Genomic DNA, 19,589 nt, shown 5'->3' on the forward strand with positions numbered 1-19,589 from the left:
GCGGACACCAGTCACGTGACCCTGTCTCGTTTCCCAACCGGGCTGTAAGTTTCTTGGAGCCAGGCTTGTTGGACCTCGGCCCCCACTTCCCCCCCCACCCCGCCCTCACTTTAGTCCCTCAATAAGCATGTCTTCAGATTTGATTGTGCCTGTCTCCCTTTTCCCTGATGTAGGCGGGAGCTTCATTTAGCCTCTAGAGACCACTCTGATATACCTGATTGGAAAGCAACCCTTCTGAGTCCGCAGGGGCTGATGGTTTAAAGGACTCTGCTGTTAAATTACCTGGGGATCACCGAACCTGGCCTCTCTGCCTCTCTTAATTTACGCGGCAGTGACTGACACTGGCCAGAGCAGGCTGGAGGGATAGGAAAGGATCAGGAGGAAAAGAGACACCTCTTGGGACTTTGTTAAAAATTCTTCCCCCTTTACCAACTCCCCAGCCAGGGTTTCCGGACAGAGCTGGCGCTCTCAGACTCCAGCCCTGCCAGGGAGGTCAATAGGCAGCCGCTGTCCCCTGACCCTACAGGTCTTTCAGTGAGTTCATGAGAATCATGCATGCAAATCAGGCCCCAGAGGCCACCTCTATGCTTGAAGAGAGACAGGCCGCGGTCAGGGAAGGAGTCTGAGTTTTAGAAACAAGCTGACCTGAAACCAGGGCTTCAATCTTGTTTCTGTTTATACCCATGACCCTGGTTAGTTTTTTGTTTGTTTGTGTTGGCCATGCCACACAGCACGTGGGATTTTATTTGCCATGCAGCTTGCAGGATCTTTGTTCCCCAACCAGGGATTGAACCCACACCCTCCCCAGTGAGAGCGTGGAGTCCTAACCCCTGGACTGCCAGGGAATTCCCCCTAATAAGTTCTTAAGTTCTATGAGTCTCAGTTTCCTCATCTGTAAGATAAGCTGGTCTGGATTGGGGGAAATCAAGAGTCTATTTTGGAGCAAATTAAGCTTGATGCCGGTTAGACCGGTCAGCCAAGACTAAAAGGAATGTAGATGAAAGTGATGCTTGCTGAGATAGGAGCAATGGTGGGGCAAGAGTGGGCAGATAGTCAACACGTCCTGACATGTCTACTTCTGGAATGTTCCTTGCAAAAATCCTTTCCTCTCTTATCCCCATTGCCACAGAGATTCTCTCCTCATCACTTCTCACTCCCTGACTGGAGCACCTGCCTGCAACCTGGTTCCACTCTAGCCTGGCTTCCACACTGCTTTTAGAAGGATCTTTCTAGAACAAAATCTCTCCCCTTGTTCCAATCTGCCAGTGACTTATCTTGGCGTGCAGCAATGTCCTCAGACTTCTTGGTCTCAGGCTCTCTTTGCAGTCTTAAAAGTTGAGACCTCCAAAAAGCTTTCGTTTATGTGGGTTATATGGCTCAACAGTTACATACTAGAAATTAAAGGTGAGAATTTTTTATTTAATTAAATTAATTAATTGATTTATTTTCTGGCTGCATTGGCTCTTCAGTGCTGCACGCAGGCTTTCTCTAGTTGCAGTGAGCAGGGGCTACTCTTCGTTGTGGAGCATGGGCTTCTCATTGTGGTGGCTTCTCTTGTTGCAGAGCACAGGCTCTAGGCACACAGGCTCCGTTGTTGTGGCTCACGGGCTCTAGGCGCGCGGGCTCAGTAGTTGTGGCTCACGGGCTCTAGAGCGCAGGCTCAGTAGTTGTGGCGCACAGGCTTTGTTGCTCTGTGGCATGTGGGATCTTCCGGGACCAGGGCTCGAACCCGTGTCCCCTGCATTGGCAGGCAGATTCTTAACCACTGCACCACCAGGGAAGCCCTTGTGTCATATTTTAGATTCCATGTAATAGTGATATCATATGGTAGTTGTGTTTCTCTGACTTACTTCGCTTATTATGATAATCTCTAGGTCCATACATGTTGCTGCAAATGGCATTATTTCATTCTTTTTTATGGTTGAGTAATATTCCATTGCATATATGTACCACATCTTCTTTATCCATTCATCTGTCTATGGGCATTTAGGTTGTTTCCATGTCTTGGCTATTGTAAATAGTGTTGCTATGAATATAGGGGTGCATGTATCTTTTCAAATTATAGTTTTGCCTGGGTATATGCCCAGGAGTGGGTTTGCTGGATCATATAGTAACTCTATGTTTAGTTTTTTGAGGAACTTCCATACTGTTTTCCATAATGGCTGCACCAATTTACATTCCCACCAACAGTTTAAGAGTCCCTTTCCTTTCTGGGGAGCTCCTATTCATTCTTCAAGGTCCAACTCAAATATCACCTCGTCTGTGAAGCCTTCCCTGCTCCCTGCAGCCTGTATCCACAGTACTTTATACACACTTCCTTTATAGAACTTAATACATTGTGGAGGGTCACAGGGCCTTACCAACAACACAGAAATCCCCAAACTGAAAACTGGACTTGGTTTGTTAAATCATTTGCTTTTAAAACCTGTCCTGGATGAAGTGAGGCTATTTATGGTCCTTTTCCCCGCCTATTTAATGTGAATATCAGCATGTTTCACTGCAGCAATATACAGCAATACAAAGCAACACCTTTGATTCCCAGGTGTTGCTGCAGGCCCCACTGGGGTGCTAGGAGAATAATGAAATATGCCCCATATCATCTTTCTAAACTCTGATAAATTCTGAAATCCAAGATCCATTGGACCCCTAAGGGTTTGGGGTGAGGGATTGTGGACTAGTATTACATTCCTGTGAGTATGTCTCTTCTGCTTAACTGATATCCATGAGGATGGTACCATGTCTTAAATACATCTGTATTCCCAGATTCCAGCAGAGTGTCTGGTGTGTGGCCACACATGGCAAAGTCTGCAGAATAAGTTGAATTTATGAATTTTCCATAACTATGGGGAACTCCCACACGGAATTTTAAGGGGCAGATTGGATCTCAGATTTCTAGGGTAGTGTTCAGTTTACAATGACAAATTCAACACGTGCCTCAAATTTTGCTACTCCCTGAAACCCCACTAGAATTTCCAGAAGAGGGATTTTTTGAAAAAAATAAAAAAGAAGCCCACAATGTTGAGAAAACAGAAACTACAGCCACAAGAAGAGAAGGACGGTGGTAACTCATTGGGCAGGGCTGGGAGAGCCAATCCAAAGCAGCCAAGGGGAGGGTGGAGCACAGAACTCATTGACACAGCAGAGTCAGCCCAAGACAAAGAAACTGGCTGTACCAGGTTTCTCTGTGAGTGAAGGGGCGGGGGAAGGGGGTGGGGCTAAAAATAGGAAGGATGGGGGGGTAATCTGGGAAACTATTAGATCCCAGGTACCCCCCCCCCCACAATTCCTGGCAGCTGATTTTCCCCCACTCTGGAAGAAGCCTGTAAGATTATCCTCAGGAGAGGGTAAAGCACAGCTTTTCTGGATTGGGGGATGCCAGGCTCAGCTGACGATATGGGCCTTTTACAGAAAACAGGGATAAAGGAACCATATGCATTTAATGCTGAATGTGGAAACAGCACACCCCCATGGTTCCAACCTTCACCCCTAAGCTTGGCTTCTAGAATTCTGAAACCAAACCCTTCCCTTCCGGGGAGGAGGTTGGAAAATGTCTGGCATAAAGGAAAAACTTAAAAAAAACACGGACATACTGGATTTCCCAACACCTAGGCCCCCAGATCAGCCAGCTGTGAAGGTCCAAGTGGACAGTCCCTCAAGCACTCAAAGCTTAAAATTTTTTTTTTTTTTTTTTAGTATTTCATTGTCAACAGACCCAAGAAATACCTCAAATCTGAGGAAAACCTTTAACGTGGAAGAAAGAGACCAAAACAAACAGGACAAAAGCAACCTGGAAGAAACAGACACTGTGCAGGGAGTTTTTAAAAACATATTTTGTTTTCAGAGAGATAAGAAAACATTTGTGTATCCCTGAACTGAAACAAAAACAGGATACCATCAGAAAACATTCCAAGATTTAGAAAGAGCTTTAGATATTAAAGATATGATCGTTGAAATTTTTTTAAAAAATCAGTAAAAGCATTGGAAAATCAAGTTAAGGAAACAACTTAGAAATTAGAGCAAAAAGACAGATTGAAAACAGGAAAGAAACAAAAATGGAAGTTGAGACGAAGAGACCCAACATCAGAATAATAGGGGTTCCACGGGTTGCAAGGCAGAAACAGAGACACAGATATAGAGAACAATATATGGACACCACATGGGGATAGAGGTGGGGGAGGTGAGATGAATTGGAAGATTGGAATTGACATCTATACACTAATGTGTAAAATAGATAACTAATAAGAACCTGCCATATAAAACATAAATTTAAAAAAAGTTTTTAAAAGAATAATAGGGGTTCCAGAAGAAAGAGAACAGAGAAAATGGAAGGGATGAAACCATTCATGAAATACTCAACAAATTCTGCAGAAAGCAAATTTCCAAACTGAAAGGGACAAGTGTTCATTATCATGGATGAAAAGACACTCAACTCAAGGCACGGTGCTGGAATTTCAGATCATCGGTATTTTAAAAAAAAAGATTCTATGATCTTCCAGAGAGAAAAAGAAAACAGAATTACAGCAGATTCAGACTGCTCATAGCAACACTGAGGGCTAGAAGGTGACCCAATACCTTCAGCAGTCTGCAGGAAAGTAATCTTCAATCTACAATTCTGTTCTCAGTGAGGGTATCAGCCACATATGACGGTTTGACAAAAACATTTTCAAATAGCCATGATCCCCAAATACTTTCCCATGTAGGCTTTCTCAGCAAGCTACTGGAGGCTAAGTTCCACCAAAAGAGTGTAAATCACTAAACAAAAAGATGTGGGTTCAGTAAACTGAGTGATGTCTTGCCCCAGACTCAGAAGGCAATCTGTTCAACCAGTCCAGAGGGAGTCCTGGGACTTAGCATATAGACAGATATAGTTGGGGCATTATCCCCAAGATCCTAGCTGGAGGAAGAGAATGCCCAGATCAGCGGAGCTCTGATTCTTTTCTAGATCTTGCCTTGATTGGGTGTTGCTGGAGTCCCTGCCCTCCCAATGGTGCCTGCAGTTGTTTCAACTCCACTTGTGTTCAGGTTTGACCCACTCCCGGGACCTAGAGTTAGGTCATGGAGCTGAAAAGCAAAAACAAAACAAAACAAAAAACGGAATAGCCCTCTCCCTGTGAATGTATTTCTGCCAGACTGCAGTGCATGGCTCACCCTACAGCTGCTTGCAGATGCCCTGACGTTACCCACTGACTTCCCTGGGAGCAGCTCTTGTAAACAACTGGAGCCACACTGTGACACCTCACTTGGTCCAGTTCATTTTCTCCGGGAAGACTTCATCTGTTAGCAGCAATATTGTTCTTTCCTTACAGTGGTTCGGGCTTGCTTCTTGGTTTTCCAAAATTAAACAATATATCATTTATTGTATATATCCTATATCCTTATGCAGATGGTAACACTGGCAAAAAGTATGAAAGAATACTTAACTCAAAAATCAGAAGAATATATATATGTATAACTGAATCACTTTGCTGTACACCAGAAACTAGCACAACCTTGTAAATCAACCATACTTCAATTTAAAAAAAAAAAAACGGGATAGGGCTTATCTTGGTGAGGAGACTGTTACTATTTTTGAGGGGCTCACAGTGGAATTTTAAAGGTACCCAAAGTACGCATTTCTTAAACAATTTCTTTAAATGATATGCACATAATTATAATCTTGTATATTTATGATTCAATCCTCATTAAAATTTCTAAATTTAGGATAAATGAAGGGATTTTAAATGGCAACTCAGAGATATCAAATGTTTGATTTGTTGATTTGTTTCTCAGGCCAGTTTGTATCACCCTATTTAACACCAGAAGCTGCCCCTTGCCACCCATCACCCCTTCCCTGCCTCCATCGCCGGCCCCTCCCTCCCATCCTCAGGCTCTTCCAGTTCCCCTTACCCTGCTCTACTTTTTCTTTCTTCCTTTTTTTTCTTTTTTCTTGGTACGTATTAGCTTCTTACATCCTCTAGAATAGTGGATCTCAAAATTTTGGGTTCCAAGATCCATTTTATGCTCTTAAATATTATTGAAAACTTCAAAAAACTCTTATGTGGGTTGTATCTGTTGATATTTACCATGTTTGAAATTAAAACTGAGAAATTTTCAAAACCCAAGAATCACAAGCACACATTCTGTAAGCTGTCAGACATCAGGTAGCCTCTGGAAGACTCCACTGTACAGTCATGAGAAAATGAGCATTCAGAAGTAAATAACATTTGGTATTGTTATGAAAATATTTTTGACCTTGAGGACCCCCCTGAAAGGGCCTCAGGGGCCCCCAGGAGTGCCAGGGACTCTACTTTGACAACCACTGTTTAGCACAAAGCCCAGCACAGAGTAGGACTACTCAAATGTATACTTAGTGTCTGTTACACGGAACACCCTCTGTTAAGTGCTACTGGGGATACAAAGCTAGGAAGGACCCAATCCCTCTCCTTGAATCACATCTGCCAGATGTCTTCTGGGCTTCTGATAGTAGAGTATTTGCATTCAACCTAATTCTGTTTCTTGAGAAACCCTTTCAGGGCAGCAGTCCTGGGGTTAGTCCAAGAAGAGTCTACAGCCAGCGCACACGGTTAACCAGTCCGGAGGGCTTTATGACACATGTGTGTATTTCTCACAGAGACTGGTCACTGCGTTAGAAATGGGGAGAGGTGAATACATGTGGCTTCTTCTGAGCCAAGCCAAAGGAAGCAGGGAGAAGAGGGATGACTCAAGCCTAAGAAGCACATGACCTTGCGTGGGTAACTTTCCAAATCAGTTTCTTCCTCTGCTCATCGGAGCTCTGTGACTAGAGGCTAGTCCCTAGGCGATGCTTCCAGTGTTAACATTTTACGGTCATATTAATGTCAAAGTAACATTTCTGGATCCTGAGCGCTTAGTTATCAGTTGTCTCTCTGATTACTGTGTGAACCCAGCTGAGCCACATGTGGAAATTAGCTTGCTTCGGAGATGTTTGATCTCCTGCCTAGAAAGCCCCAGGGCCACTGGAGTCATTTGGGATAGTGGAGCAATAAAGTAAACAAACTCGATCCCATCACATGATGTAACAAAGAAAACTAAGCCCACCCTACATTTCATCTGGAATCCAGTTTTGGCTAAGCCAGGTAATGACAATTTAAGTCTCAGATGGGCTCCAATGAGAAGAGCTGATCTGATTAATTCCCATAAAGTTTATTTTTTTTCATTTATTCATTCATTCAACACATATGATTAAGCAGATATTATTTGCCATCTGTGAGATACTGAGGATACCCTATGAATAAAATGCATCTATAATGCACTTAAAATGCACTCAAGAGCTCATTTGACTTTTCCAAATAATTAATGGCCAACATGTAAGTATCTGGAGATTTCACAGAAAGAATCTAAACTTCCAGAATTCCATGAAAGTGAGTTTGCCGTTGCCTTCCCTGCCAGGTCCCTGTCTGTCCCAAACAGACATTTGGGTCTGTTGCCCTTGATGTACAGCTAGAGGAGAAGTTAGACGGGTTAATAAGTAACCATGTGTTAGACTCACTGCAACTGTTGCCAAGTGCTAAGCGGACCCGCTTAGCGCATTTTCTGTGTGTACTGCACATCCCAAAAGGCTAGAAAGGGGGAGAGAGAGGGGGGGAGGGATACCAGTTCCTTCGGTGCCCCTAGCTCCAGTGCCCTGGTGGAGTCTTCCTCTTTGTTTTGACGTGGACCTTTTTTTTTTTTTTTTTTTGCGGTACGCGGGCTTCTCACTGTTGTGGCCTCTCCCGTTGCGGAGCACAGGCTCCGGACGCGCAGGCTCAGCGGCCATGGCTCACGGGCCCAGCCGCTCCGCGGCGTGTGGGATCTTCCGGGACCGGAGCACGAACCCGTGTCCCCTGCATCGGTGGACTCTCAAACACTGCGCCACCAGGGAAGCCCTGACGTGGACCATTTTTAAAGTCCTTATTGAAGGAGCAATTCATTTCACCTAAGTTGGGAGTGGGACCAGATTCCAGATTCCAAGCAGTGTTGAGAGAGGATAAACTGTAACAGGTGGGGAAACGAGGAGGGGTTGGGAGGGAGATTAAGCTGGGAGTCCACCCTCTCTGTGTTGATTCTTTAAAGCACAGGACTCCAGTGTGGCTTGCCTCTGATAATCATATACCCGCTGAAGGCGAGTGTTATTATTTATTAACCCCCTCCTAGTTACGTCTCCTCAAGTCAGTACTCCCTCTAGGGCCTTCTCTTATGCTGCTGTCTCTGCGTGGAATGCTCTTCCCCCATATCTTTCCATGGCTGGCACCTTCTTGTGATTCAGCTCTTGGCTTAAAAGTGACCCTCTTGGAAAAGCAGCCTTCTCTGGTCTCCCAGCAAAAACTAGCCACCCACTCTCCCTCAATCGCATCAGTCTGGTCTGATTCTCTGAGTAGCATTTACCACTATCTACCATTTCTATTGCTTATTTTCCCTCTCTCCTCACCAGAAAATAAGCCCTATGAGAGCAGAGACCTGGTCTGTCACCTTCACCGTCATATTCCCCACGCCTGTAACACAACAATCCCGCCACTGAACTGTGTCTAAGGCATGATGACAGCTGCATAGGGACAGTTGAGAAATCCTAAATTACAGGCTGGAAAGAAAGGGAGGCACCAAGATGTCTAAGGCAGAGACCAGCTGACACCAGCCGAGATAGCTACAAGGTCAAAGTGGTTTGACGAGAAGCCAGAAGCCTCCCCACGAGTGCTGGGGGAGCTGGCCCTCCTCCCTGAGCCTCGGTTTCCTCATCCACAAAGTGGGAATGATCATGATACCAACCTCACATGGTTATTTTGAGACTTATATAGTGAGGCTCAATATGGAAAGTGCTTAGTATATAAAAGTTGTTTTTATTTTTTAATAAATAAATTTTCTCTCTGACGTCCTTCGATTTGGGATCATTTTTCTCCACACGTTTCACGGAGCTATCTTGGCTTTTAGAGTGCTTGATATGCTCAGTACATACACTAATTCTCTTGGCAAGAATCTTGCCCTTAATTTGTTTGTTGACTATGGTGCCAACAGCGTGCTGGGGAACATGGTGGACCCTTCCCGTTTTGCCATGGGAACATTTGGGGGAATTTTTGCACAGTGCCCATCCCTCGATCATCACCTTTCTTGTGGATTGACATGTACGTGACCAAGGAACAGCTCCATACTTTCTAAAAGGCCTAGAGGACACAGGTGCCCCATCTCTTTCTCTTTGTGTTGGTCATTTTGGTGAATTATTAGAAGATGGCAGTTCCAGCCAAAAGGAAGGTGTTAGTTACTGTGTAAGATTCATTTTGCCCTCACACTCTTGTGCTGTGAATCTGAGTAGGCAGAAGAACAGCTGGGGAATGATGAGAGATTAGGACACAGCTCTTTGACAGGAGAAACTTCCATCCCTGTTGTAGTTGGGTTTCTTCAAAACAGACCCCAACCCAGGGATTTGGGTGCAGTGGTTAATTGGGGTTGTGATCCCAGGAAGCACAGTGGGGGAGGAAGAAAGGGAAGGAAGAAAAGAGAGGAAAAGCTCCATTTATGACCCAGTTACCACTGTGGGCAACTGGAACTCACGCCCATTATGGATCCTCTGAGGATTGTGTAGAAATACCTTCCAACTGTACTACCAAGAGGTGAGGAAGATGGAGAATTTACACACCAACTTCTGTCCCTCGTTGGTTAATTGGTGGTTCTGGGAATTCTCCTGGGGCTCCTTCTGGAACACTTGGTTCCCTGGACCACATGGCTTCTGCAGCCAGAGAGAGCCCTTCTGGCAGGTGTCTGAGTTAGGAAGCAGGTGACATGCATGGCATGTGTGGGGACTGTCTGCAGAACCCAGGGTGACCTCCACGGGAGGCCAAGAGGATATGCGTGTGGCAACAACAGCATCTACTACTTTCTCCTCTGGCCTTGGGTGCAGATTGGGAAAAGTGAATCCCCTGGGGGAAAGAGGGTAGTAGATTGGTATTATTTAAACATATTCATTGCCTCTCCCTTCAGGGGGATTAGACATCCCCACTCCATTGAGGGCAGACGTGGCCATGTAACTTGCTTTGGCCAATGGAATAAGAGGAGAACATAGGTGGGTCCCTTCCATCATGTGGTCCACCACTGTTCCCCTTTTTCCCTCTGCCACAGACCAGTAATGACCAAGATATGGACCAGTCCATCAGCCTGGGTCCCAGAGTAAAGATGATATACGTATAGCCAACCCATAATGGATATATGAACAAGAGATCCTAGTAATTCTAAGCCACTTGGAATTTGGAGGAGTTTGTTTCTGCCACATGTCTTAGCTAAAGCCAGCTGGACAGAGGGAATGATTTATCCGATCAGTGATTTGGGAAGAAGAACTGGACACAGCTTGGCTCAGCAACTTCCTTACTCTTCAAATTTGCTTGAGTCTGAGAGGGTCAAGCCATGCAGTTAAGGAGCCTGTCCCTGTTGGGGGCAGCTGGTGGCTTTCCAGCTATGCCAGTGGCTTGGTGGTTGAGTCTGTCTAATTCAAGGGTGGAGGTTCACAGCACATCCTAGGTTTGGCTGCATACTCAAACCTAGTGTTTATCAGTAATAAAGGTTTTGATTTCTTCTCTGAATCAGTTCCTGACTTGATAGGGAAGAGGTGCTATTTATTGAGCCCTTTCAAAGCTCAAAAGCCTTTCTGCATGATTCCAAGTCTCAGAGATAGAATGTTTTTTTTTTCCCAATGTGTTGGCTTCTGCCTGCCTCTCACTGTGGCACTTGCCATTTTGTATGTTAACATCAATAATAAACAGGAATTGTAACCTTACTTTTGTGTGTTTGTGAGCATGAAGAGTGCAAAATTACGGGGAGTAAGCACTGTTTTAAGTCACAGAAGTGGGGATGAGGAAGGATGCTTGCCTTGTGGAAAATTATTTCCACCTCACCTTCTCACTATTCCCAACTTTTCTTTCCCTCTTCATCTGTTTTTTTATCTCTACCTCCTTTGCTCTTCCCTGTAAAACTTAAAAGAGTAAATGTCCCACATTTAAAGAGAGTTGATAGGTTAATGGATTTCTCATTCACTCACTCATTACTTATTAAGCATCTCAGTATGCCAGGTTTTATGCCAGGGTGGTTGAAAGAAGGGATTTGAGATATCATTCTTTTACTGTGGTATTAAAATTTTTTTTTAAATTGAAGTATAGTTGATTTACAATGTTTCATGTGTACAGCAAAGTGGTTCAGTTATATATATATTATACACATATAATATATACACTATGTAATATAATATATCGTATATAACATTCAGTATAGAATATAATTATATTATATATTATATATACCATATATACCATATATGCAACATATATAACATACAATTTATATATTATATATATACAATATGTATATAATATATATTATGTCGTGTATTATATATAATATATGATAATATACTATATACAATACATATATTCTTTTTCAGATTCTTCTCCATTATAAGTTATTACAAGATATTGAACATAGTTCCCTGTGCTATACAGTAGGTCCTTGTTATTAATCTATTTTATCAAGATATCATTCTTGTTTTCTTTCCCATCACTTCTCCTTCAATGTCTAGCTTTGTATATTGTCCAAAGATAATACTTAATATTTTATTAGAATTGGTGTCATTTTAAGTACCTTCGATATCATAGATTTTTTTTTTTTTTTTTGCGGTACGCGGGCCTCTCACTGTTGTGGCCTCTCCTGTTGCGGAGCGCAGGCTCCGGACGCGCAGGCTCAGCGGCCATGGCTCACGGGCACAGCCGCTCCGCCGCATGTGGGATCTTCCCGGACCGGGGCACGAACCTGCGTCCCCTGCATCAGCAGGTGGACTCTCAACCACTGCGCCACCAGGGAAGCCCCGATATCATAGATTTTAATCAAAATGGTCAAGATTCTGCTTCTCCACCACTGCCCTTTTTACACATTGATTATGAAGTAGAAAAATATTTAGTTATTTTGTTAGGGTAAGTAATGAAAGCTGCTGTAAAACACACACATACACAGGCACACACATGTAACCGAAAGTGGGGTCTGGCTGCTCGCTGCTCAAAAGCCAATAAAGAGGCCAGGTTGGTGGAAAAGAAAGTTTGCTTTATTGTGGATGCCGGCAACTGGGGATGGGTGGGGTGGGTGGGTGTGGACGTCTGTCCCAAGGCCGACACCCCGCCCCACCCCCCACCCCCACCCCTGTCCTCTGCCCCTGACAATCAGGGGGCAAGAGCTTTTATACACAGAGGGAGGGGCCTACATGCAGAAACAATACAGTCAGCCCTGACAGTCATCTTGAAATCGGTCGTCGCTGGTCTGATCAGCGTCATCTTGATTGTTTTAGGTACAGTTAATCTTCAGTTCCAGTCCGGTTTGTTTCCATTTCTTTGAGGCCAGTTCTCAGAATTGTGGCAGCTTGTGTCATGGCTACAGCCTGGTCATCATGTAGTTAACCTCTTCTACCTCCTGGCGGGGGTTTCAGTATCTACAAGACAGCTCACAGGACATGGCTCAGAATATTGTCTACAGCCCTTAAGGAGGAACTAAAAGTCCTTGACTTTGCTTAGTGACTAAACTATTATTATTTGGTTTCCTTTGACTGTTTTCCTTTGTTTCTGCATTTTCCCACTTCTCTGATTAAACTTATTCTTTGGCTAAATTTTTCCACAGACGAAAGGCAGGCTGAGGACCAGTGTGGGGGGTGGAGCAAGGACCATAGGGTCCTGCTCCGTTTCACACACACACACACACACACACACACACACACAAACCTAAATAAACCTCAATGTCTTAATATAATTAAGTTTCATTTCTGCTCACGTCACAGTCTTCTGCAGCTCTCCTCCAATTGATGACTCAGGCACCCAGGCTCCTTTTCCTCTTATGATGTTATCTCTTTAGCTCATGGCCTCCCCCGCTGCTGTGGAGGGGAAAGAGGACTACAGGATAGACAGGGATATTTTCAGGGGCCAGGCTTGAAACTTCTACCCACATTCCATTGGCCAGAACATTGTCATATGTCCCCATCCTAACTGCAAAGGAGGCTGAGAACTGTATCTGTGTTCAGTGGACGATGAAACGGTGCAGACATTGTCTTTGCCACAGAAATATCAACTCATATTCTCTCTCCCCCCTCTCCCTGGTATCTTCTACTATTCCCACCCGCCCTTCCTTTCAGGAATAAAGCTGTTACAGTGGAAAGGAAAAGAGAAAGGAGAGTCAGGGCCAAGCTTTTGAATTTCAAAAGACTTTTGAAACATATAGCTTGCGAGAAAAGTCTCTGTGTTTTAAAAGCCTGGTCTTTTTAACTCCCAAAGTCTAAATCCTGCATGGCTCTGGTCATGAAATCTACACCCTGCAAAATCTAGAGGTTTTTCCCAGGATTGGAATCAGCCAGGACCAGTCTTTTGCCTTCACCCAGGAGAGGCAAATGTGGCAAGGGTTGAGGAGAGAAAGAGGTGAGTCCAGAGGAGATCACAGCTGGAGCCTCATGTGGGTCTCTGAGGATCCCTGCCTCTTCCGAGATGGAGCCTCAGGAGAAGACAGGGAGAAACAGAGGGGTACATGTGGTATCCTGCAGTATCTGGAAGGAGAGGAGGTCTGTGCCTCACCTCCTTTTCAGGGTTCCCCTCCAGCAAGGGTGTGAGAAGTAGGGATGCTTCCTCTGTGTCTACACAGCAGGGGCCCAAGCTGGGGGGGGGCAGTGGGGGGGTTTCCAATGCCCTTGACAGAGGTGTGAAGTTGATAGGACAGAGCCTTTCCTGGAGAAGCCCTGGGTAAGCTGCTCTCTGGGTGGATCAATAACTGAGGAGCAGGCAGGACAGCTCAGCAGAGGCCAGTCAGATGGATATTGACATCCAGACAGCGCCCCGGAGCAAGATACTTGAGCAGGTGCCAGATTCGAAGACCTAATGTCTTGATGCAACAAAGGTCCGGGAGCTTATGCCCCAGGTGGAATGCAGGATCAAGATGGTTATGTTCTGTTTCAGAAAACAAAAAGTTATACTTTTTTTCCCGTCTTCCCTATGAGATTTGTATCTTCCCAATTTAAAACGCCCTAAAAAGTCTGCAAAGACAAGCTGAGGCATGGAAGGGACAGTGGGCTTGGAGTAGGGGGACGGGAGTTCCTTTGTCAGCAACCATTCTGTATGACCTTGAGCTTGTCGTTTCACCTCTCTGGATCTCAGTTTTCTCATCTGTAAAATGAGATGTAGTACCACCTGTTTGGCAGACATGTTTTGAGGATTAAATGCGAAAAAGTCTCCTGCTTCAGGGTTTGGCATGTATTAGGGTCTCAGTGAATATCTGAACTTCCCTGCTTTTCTCATCTGAGGTCATTTCCAATTTTAAAACACCATAATTCTTTGCGGGAAAGATGCATATATCTGGCTATGTATACCAGGGCCTGGAAAATAAAATAAAATAAAATAAAACGTTTTCCCCACTCTGTAAGGAAGCAATAATAACTGAGAATGAGGCACAAAACAGACAATGAAAACCCAACTTGAGAGGAGGGTGGGGGTTAGGGGGCAGGGTGAGGGCGGTGACGGCACTAAATGAAAAACAACCACTCAATACCCTGCTATCATCCTTCATCAAACTACAGAAATAGAAACCAGACAAGCACATTATGTGAAGGGCAAAAGGGTTGGCAAGGTTTCTGGCCTATAGGAGAAACCCAGGTTCAATAATGCCACGAGCAGAGGGAGGTAGGGAAGTGAGGTCAAAGTCAATGGCCGGGTTTGTGTCTGGACGGCTGGTTTTACAGTCCTAATGAGGCTTAAACATCAGACATTCCTCCTTTGCTGAACTCAGTTTCTCATTAGGCTCTGTATCTGCTCCTGGATCAGCCAGCCACATGGCAGGAGTGGTTTCCCCTTCATCCGGCTGATGAATTATCAAGGGTATTCTCCGTCTTTCTTTTTTGGGAAAAGAAAGCTTTGGAGTAGAAAATGCTCTCTTCTATTTATATCTACTCTTCTCTCTCTGATTAAAGAGATAATACGTTTTTGGGGAAGGATTTCAGGCCTCGAGCAATCTGCCTCTATTTAGAAGAGTCCATGATTAAGATAGCATTTCCAAGAGGCTCTGCTCTGCTCTGGGTCTTTAGCTGGTCTTCCAGGGGATGTGAGATGAAGGTCTTTGTATTTGAATATCTTCAGGGTTGTTGGAATAGCCACATATTTTGTGTCAAGCTCTGTGCTCAGTGCTAGGTACACAGACATCAAGGAAGGGATTAAGAAAACACTCATGTTCTCAAAGAGCTTGTATTTATACAGAGATTTACACCAACAGCTCATCTGATGGCTGTCAGTAACCAGAGTATAGGGTTAACAATAACTGGTGTTTGAATAGATCTTTCATACAATCTCTTGTCTGTTATGGGCCCACAAAGGCCCCATGGCTAGGTGCTCTGGCACCCACTTACCTCTCCCAGTTATAGTTTGAAGACAACTGACTTCATTTCTGGTCCTCTGACCTGATCCAGGCACTATTATCACCTTATCAGAGTTTTCTCCTGGTGAGCAATGCTGAATGCCTCCTAAGTCCTTGCAGGCACCCAAGAATGTGCTCACTTTTTATCAGAAACCATATCGTGGGAAACTCCTCCTCATTTTTAAAGACCCAGATCAAGCATAACATTCTTGGTGAAGCTTGTCCTGTCTCCCCCAGACAAGGGGAGTTACATCTTCCTATACACTCCTATAGCTGTTGGCACATATACTAATCATATTAATAAGGACAATAGGAGTAATAATAGTAGTAAAAAGGTCTAAGTTACCATTTATTGAGTGTGTCTGTGAGCCAGGTGTCATGCTAAGTGCTTTACATGCATTATTTAATACTCAAAAGAACACGGGGTTGGGGGAGGTACAGTTTACAGATTATATCAGTGAGGAGTCAAGTTTGGCTGCATGTAGAAACCTGTACACAGTGGCTTAAGCAAATAGGAACTTATTTTGCTCAAATAACGATAAATTAGAGGTGGATGGGCTAGGGCTGCTATGGTGGCTCCATAGTACCATTTTTAGCCTGTAGTTTTTGTTACTGTGGACACAAGAGGGCTGTCGTTTTTCCCATCTGTGTTTCGGGCGGGAGGAAGGATAAATGACAAAAAGCAAGAGATGAAGGGTTTTGTCTTATACTTGTCTTTGTCTTATGGTTTTGTCTTATTAGTTGGGAAGGGATGCTATCCCCTACCTACCTCTCTCTCTGGCCAGAACTGTGTAACGTGGCCACCCTCACCTGCCAGGGAGCTTGAGAATTCTTTCTATTTTTTCTTTTTAAAGCTGGTAAGATTTCTGCCCTGAACAAAATTGAGGTTCTGCTAGTAAAGAATAAGAGGAGAATGAATATTGGGTTGTTATCAGTGCTTGTCACACAAATGAAAAAACTGGGCCTTAGAGATGCAAAGGATCTTTCTTGTCCAAGATCAGAGAGATGACCATGACAGATTCAAGCCCATGTCTGTTTGACACGAGTCCGTGTGCTTGACCACTATGAGTGGTGACCTCCTTATCATGATGCGTTACAACTGTCTTTTTATTTGCTCATCCCTTCTTCCCTAGACTGTGAGCTCCTTACTCATTTTGGTATCCTAGACTCCTGCCCATAGTTTGTTGAGTGGATAAATGAATAAACGTTAGGACTTCCATAGTTTCTGCAGCTCAAAATTCTTTCTAGGAAAATATTTTAAAATTGTCCTCTTCCTCTGTAATGTTTTATAACCACTTGTTCCCAAACAGGTAGCTGCAGATATATATGAAAGGAATGATCCTGGTCTTTGTGCCGTCATGGGTGCATTTGGCCTCTTCCACTATTTATAGGCTTCTATTCTCTCCCTCCCTAGTTGCTTAATGTGTGCTTACAAGGCAGGGTCCAATTTCTCTTTGTTCTGCCTGGTCATTCAAACATTCCCATACCACATCGCTCTATTTCTTAGGGGACATGTATGCTACTTGGATAACAATAATTTGAGTCACAAGCAGCCCTGATCCCAAATTTTATTTCTTGCTGGGTCATGGAGCAGCCCAGGAAGGACCTAGCATCATTCAGATTCCAGTATTTTGGCAAGATAGGTGGGGAAGGGAAAAGAATTCTTAAGATACCAGTCTAGAAAGTAAACTTTTTGGAAAATCGAACACTGATATCCCTAGGTTAAAAAAAAAATAGCCATTGTTGTTCCACAGTCCATCAGGAAACATCCCAATTTTTCTTTAAATACATAATGCTTGGTTGGACAGGATCAAGCTCCATCTGCTGTGGAGTACCGGCTGATTTAGGTTGGAGCTCAAGAACAAGCTTGCAGGTACTTGCACTCCCAACCCAGAGGCCCAAATAGTGGTATTAAGAGATGTCTAAGCTTCTCTTTCCAGCCCCATGGGTCCCTAGCCAGTAGTTTACTGTCACTAAACAAATTACATGATAAATATTTACCATTTATTAAGCAGTTACTATATGTTAGGCGCTGTGCTGAGTACTTTATTTTGTCTCGTTTAATCCTTAGAACAACATTGTGACAATTATTGCCATCTTACAGACAAGGAGTTGAAGGCTTGGTGAAAATAGTTGATTTGCCCAACAGTGGTTGTACTAAAGGTTGACTTGGGGGCTTCCCTGGTGGCGCAGTGGTTGAGAGTCCGCCTGCCGATGCAGGGGACACGGGTCCGTGCCCCGGTCTGGGAGGATCCCACATGCCGCGGAGCGGCTGGGCCCGTGAGCCATGGCGGCTGGGCCTGCGCGTCCGGAGCCTGTGCTCCACAAGGGGAGAGGCCACAGCAGTGAGAGGCCTGTGTACCGCAAAGGAAAAAAAAAAAAAGGTTGACTTGGGGAGCTTTGTCTGACCATCTTAATCTCTAGCAGCCTCACAAAGCCACCTTATGTAATTTAAAAAACACAGTGGTAGTGATAATGATACATTCTTATCATTTATTGAGTGCTTCCCATAGGCCAATCTGTTCAAAGTTCTTAATGTGTGAAAAGTCATGTGAACCCTCACAGTAATCCTTTCAGAAAGGTACTATTATTATCCTAGCTTTCAGATGAAGAAACTGAGGCATAGAAAGGCTAAGTAGCTTTCACAGGGCACCATGACTTGTAAGTGACAGAGCTAAAACGTGACTATTTTTATTGGTCTATAACATAGCCTAGTTAAAACAATGTGCCTGCTATGAAAACTCAGCTTTAAGACAAGTCCTCCAGTCTTCCCTTGCACCCAGTCTGCAGGCCCTAATCCCCTTCAATATAGAAATTCTTAAGTCATCAGTGGTTCAACATCACATGGGCAGTGGGTGGTAAAGCCTGGATTCAAACCTGGGTTGGTCTGACTCCAAGCACATCACATGGGCAGTAGGTGGTAAAGCCCGGATTCAAACCTGGGTTGGTCTGACTCCAAGCAGGAATCTTTATCACTGGACTGTTCCAGCACTAGTCAGGTTAAACCCAAGTTCAAAGGATAAATCATAGGCCTATCTGGAAATGACCTGAGAAATCATCTAACCCGGGGTTTCTAAACCTCAGCACTATTGACATTTTGGGCTGGATAACTGCTGTGGGAACTGTCCTGTTCACTGTATGATGTTGAACAACTTTCCCAGTCGATCCTGGTCTCTATCCACCAGCAGCACCCCTTTCCCCAACCCACGCCAGGTGTAACAACCAAAAATATCTCCAGATGCTGACAGATATCCTGGGGGAGAGGGGTAGGTGCAAAATCGTCCCTGCTTTCAAACCACTGATCGAAATCATCTCCTCATTTTGCAAACGATGGAAAAGGGGTGGGCACGACATGGAACCCAGAGAAAGTGGATGCCGCCTTAGTCCTTACAGTCGGTAAGAAAGAGAAGCTATTGCACAAATATCTCTAATTGCACGAAGTTGATAAGCAATAAGTGTTAGGCAGCAAAGTGCAAAGAAAGAGAATATGATCTGTTTTCCTGAGATATGGATCTGCCAGTTTTTATCTGCAGGACTTAACCAAGGTTCAGGTTCACCATCAATGAAACAGAGATCATGGTATCTACTCTGCTTATACCACCGTCTCCAGAACGGGTCTGTGAATCCATTGTGCAAACTGTGAAGCTCTTACAGACATCAGGTATTATTAAGATGACCACAGATGTGATAATAATTATGATTAGAGTAAAGGCTTTCAGGACTGGGGAGAGAGGCCTGTAGTGGTGGCTTCATTCCTGGACCTTCCAACTCGAGATCCCCATTCTCCTGCGGGAGAAGGAGCAAGCAAAGACCTCTCTCCCCCAGAGCGCCTCTTCCCTCGCCTGGAACCGACGCGGCCAGATGGGCGAATTCGCTGCACAACTCTGCACAGCGAGTCCCGCCAGAGGGAGATGCTACGCGGCCTCGGGCCTCTCAAGCTCCGCCCTTTCTAGGCTGTGGCCCCGCCCTTAGGGAAACAGACTCCGCCCCCTCCGCCCCGCAACTCCAGCCGCGCGGTACCTCCAGGACAATCCCTCGACCGCGCCGTAAATCCCCGAGCTCCCCCGATCTCTTCCCGGCCTCCCTCGGGCGCCCGGAGCGGAGGCGGCGGAGATTGCCGAGGGGCGCTGGCCCCGCCCCCTCCGCGGGCTCGGCCACCGCCCCCCTCCCCCCTCCCCCGCCGCCTC

This window comes from Phocoena phocoena, chromosome 11 (genome assembly GCF_963924675.1).
Source record: "Phocoena phocoena chromosome 11, mPhoPho1.1, whole genome shotgun sequence".
NCBI classification, from domain to species: Eukaryota; Metazoa; Chordata; class Mammalia; order Artiodactyla; family Phocoenidae; genus Phocoena; species Phocoena phocoena.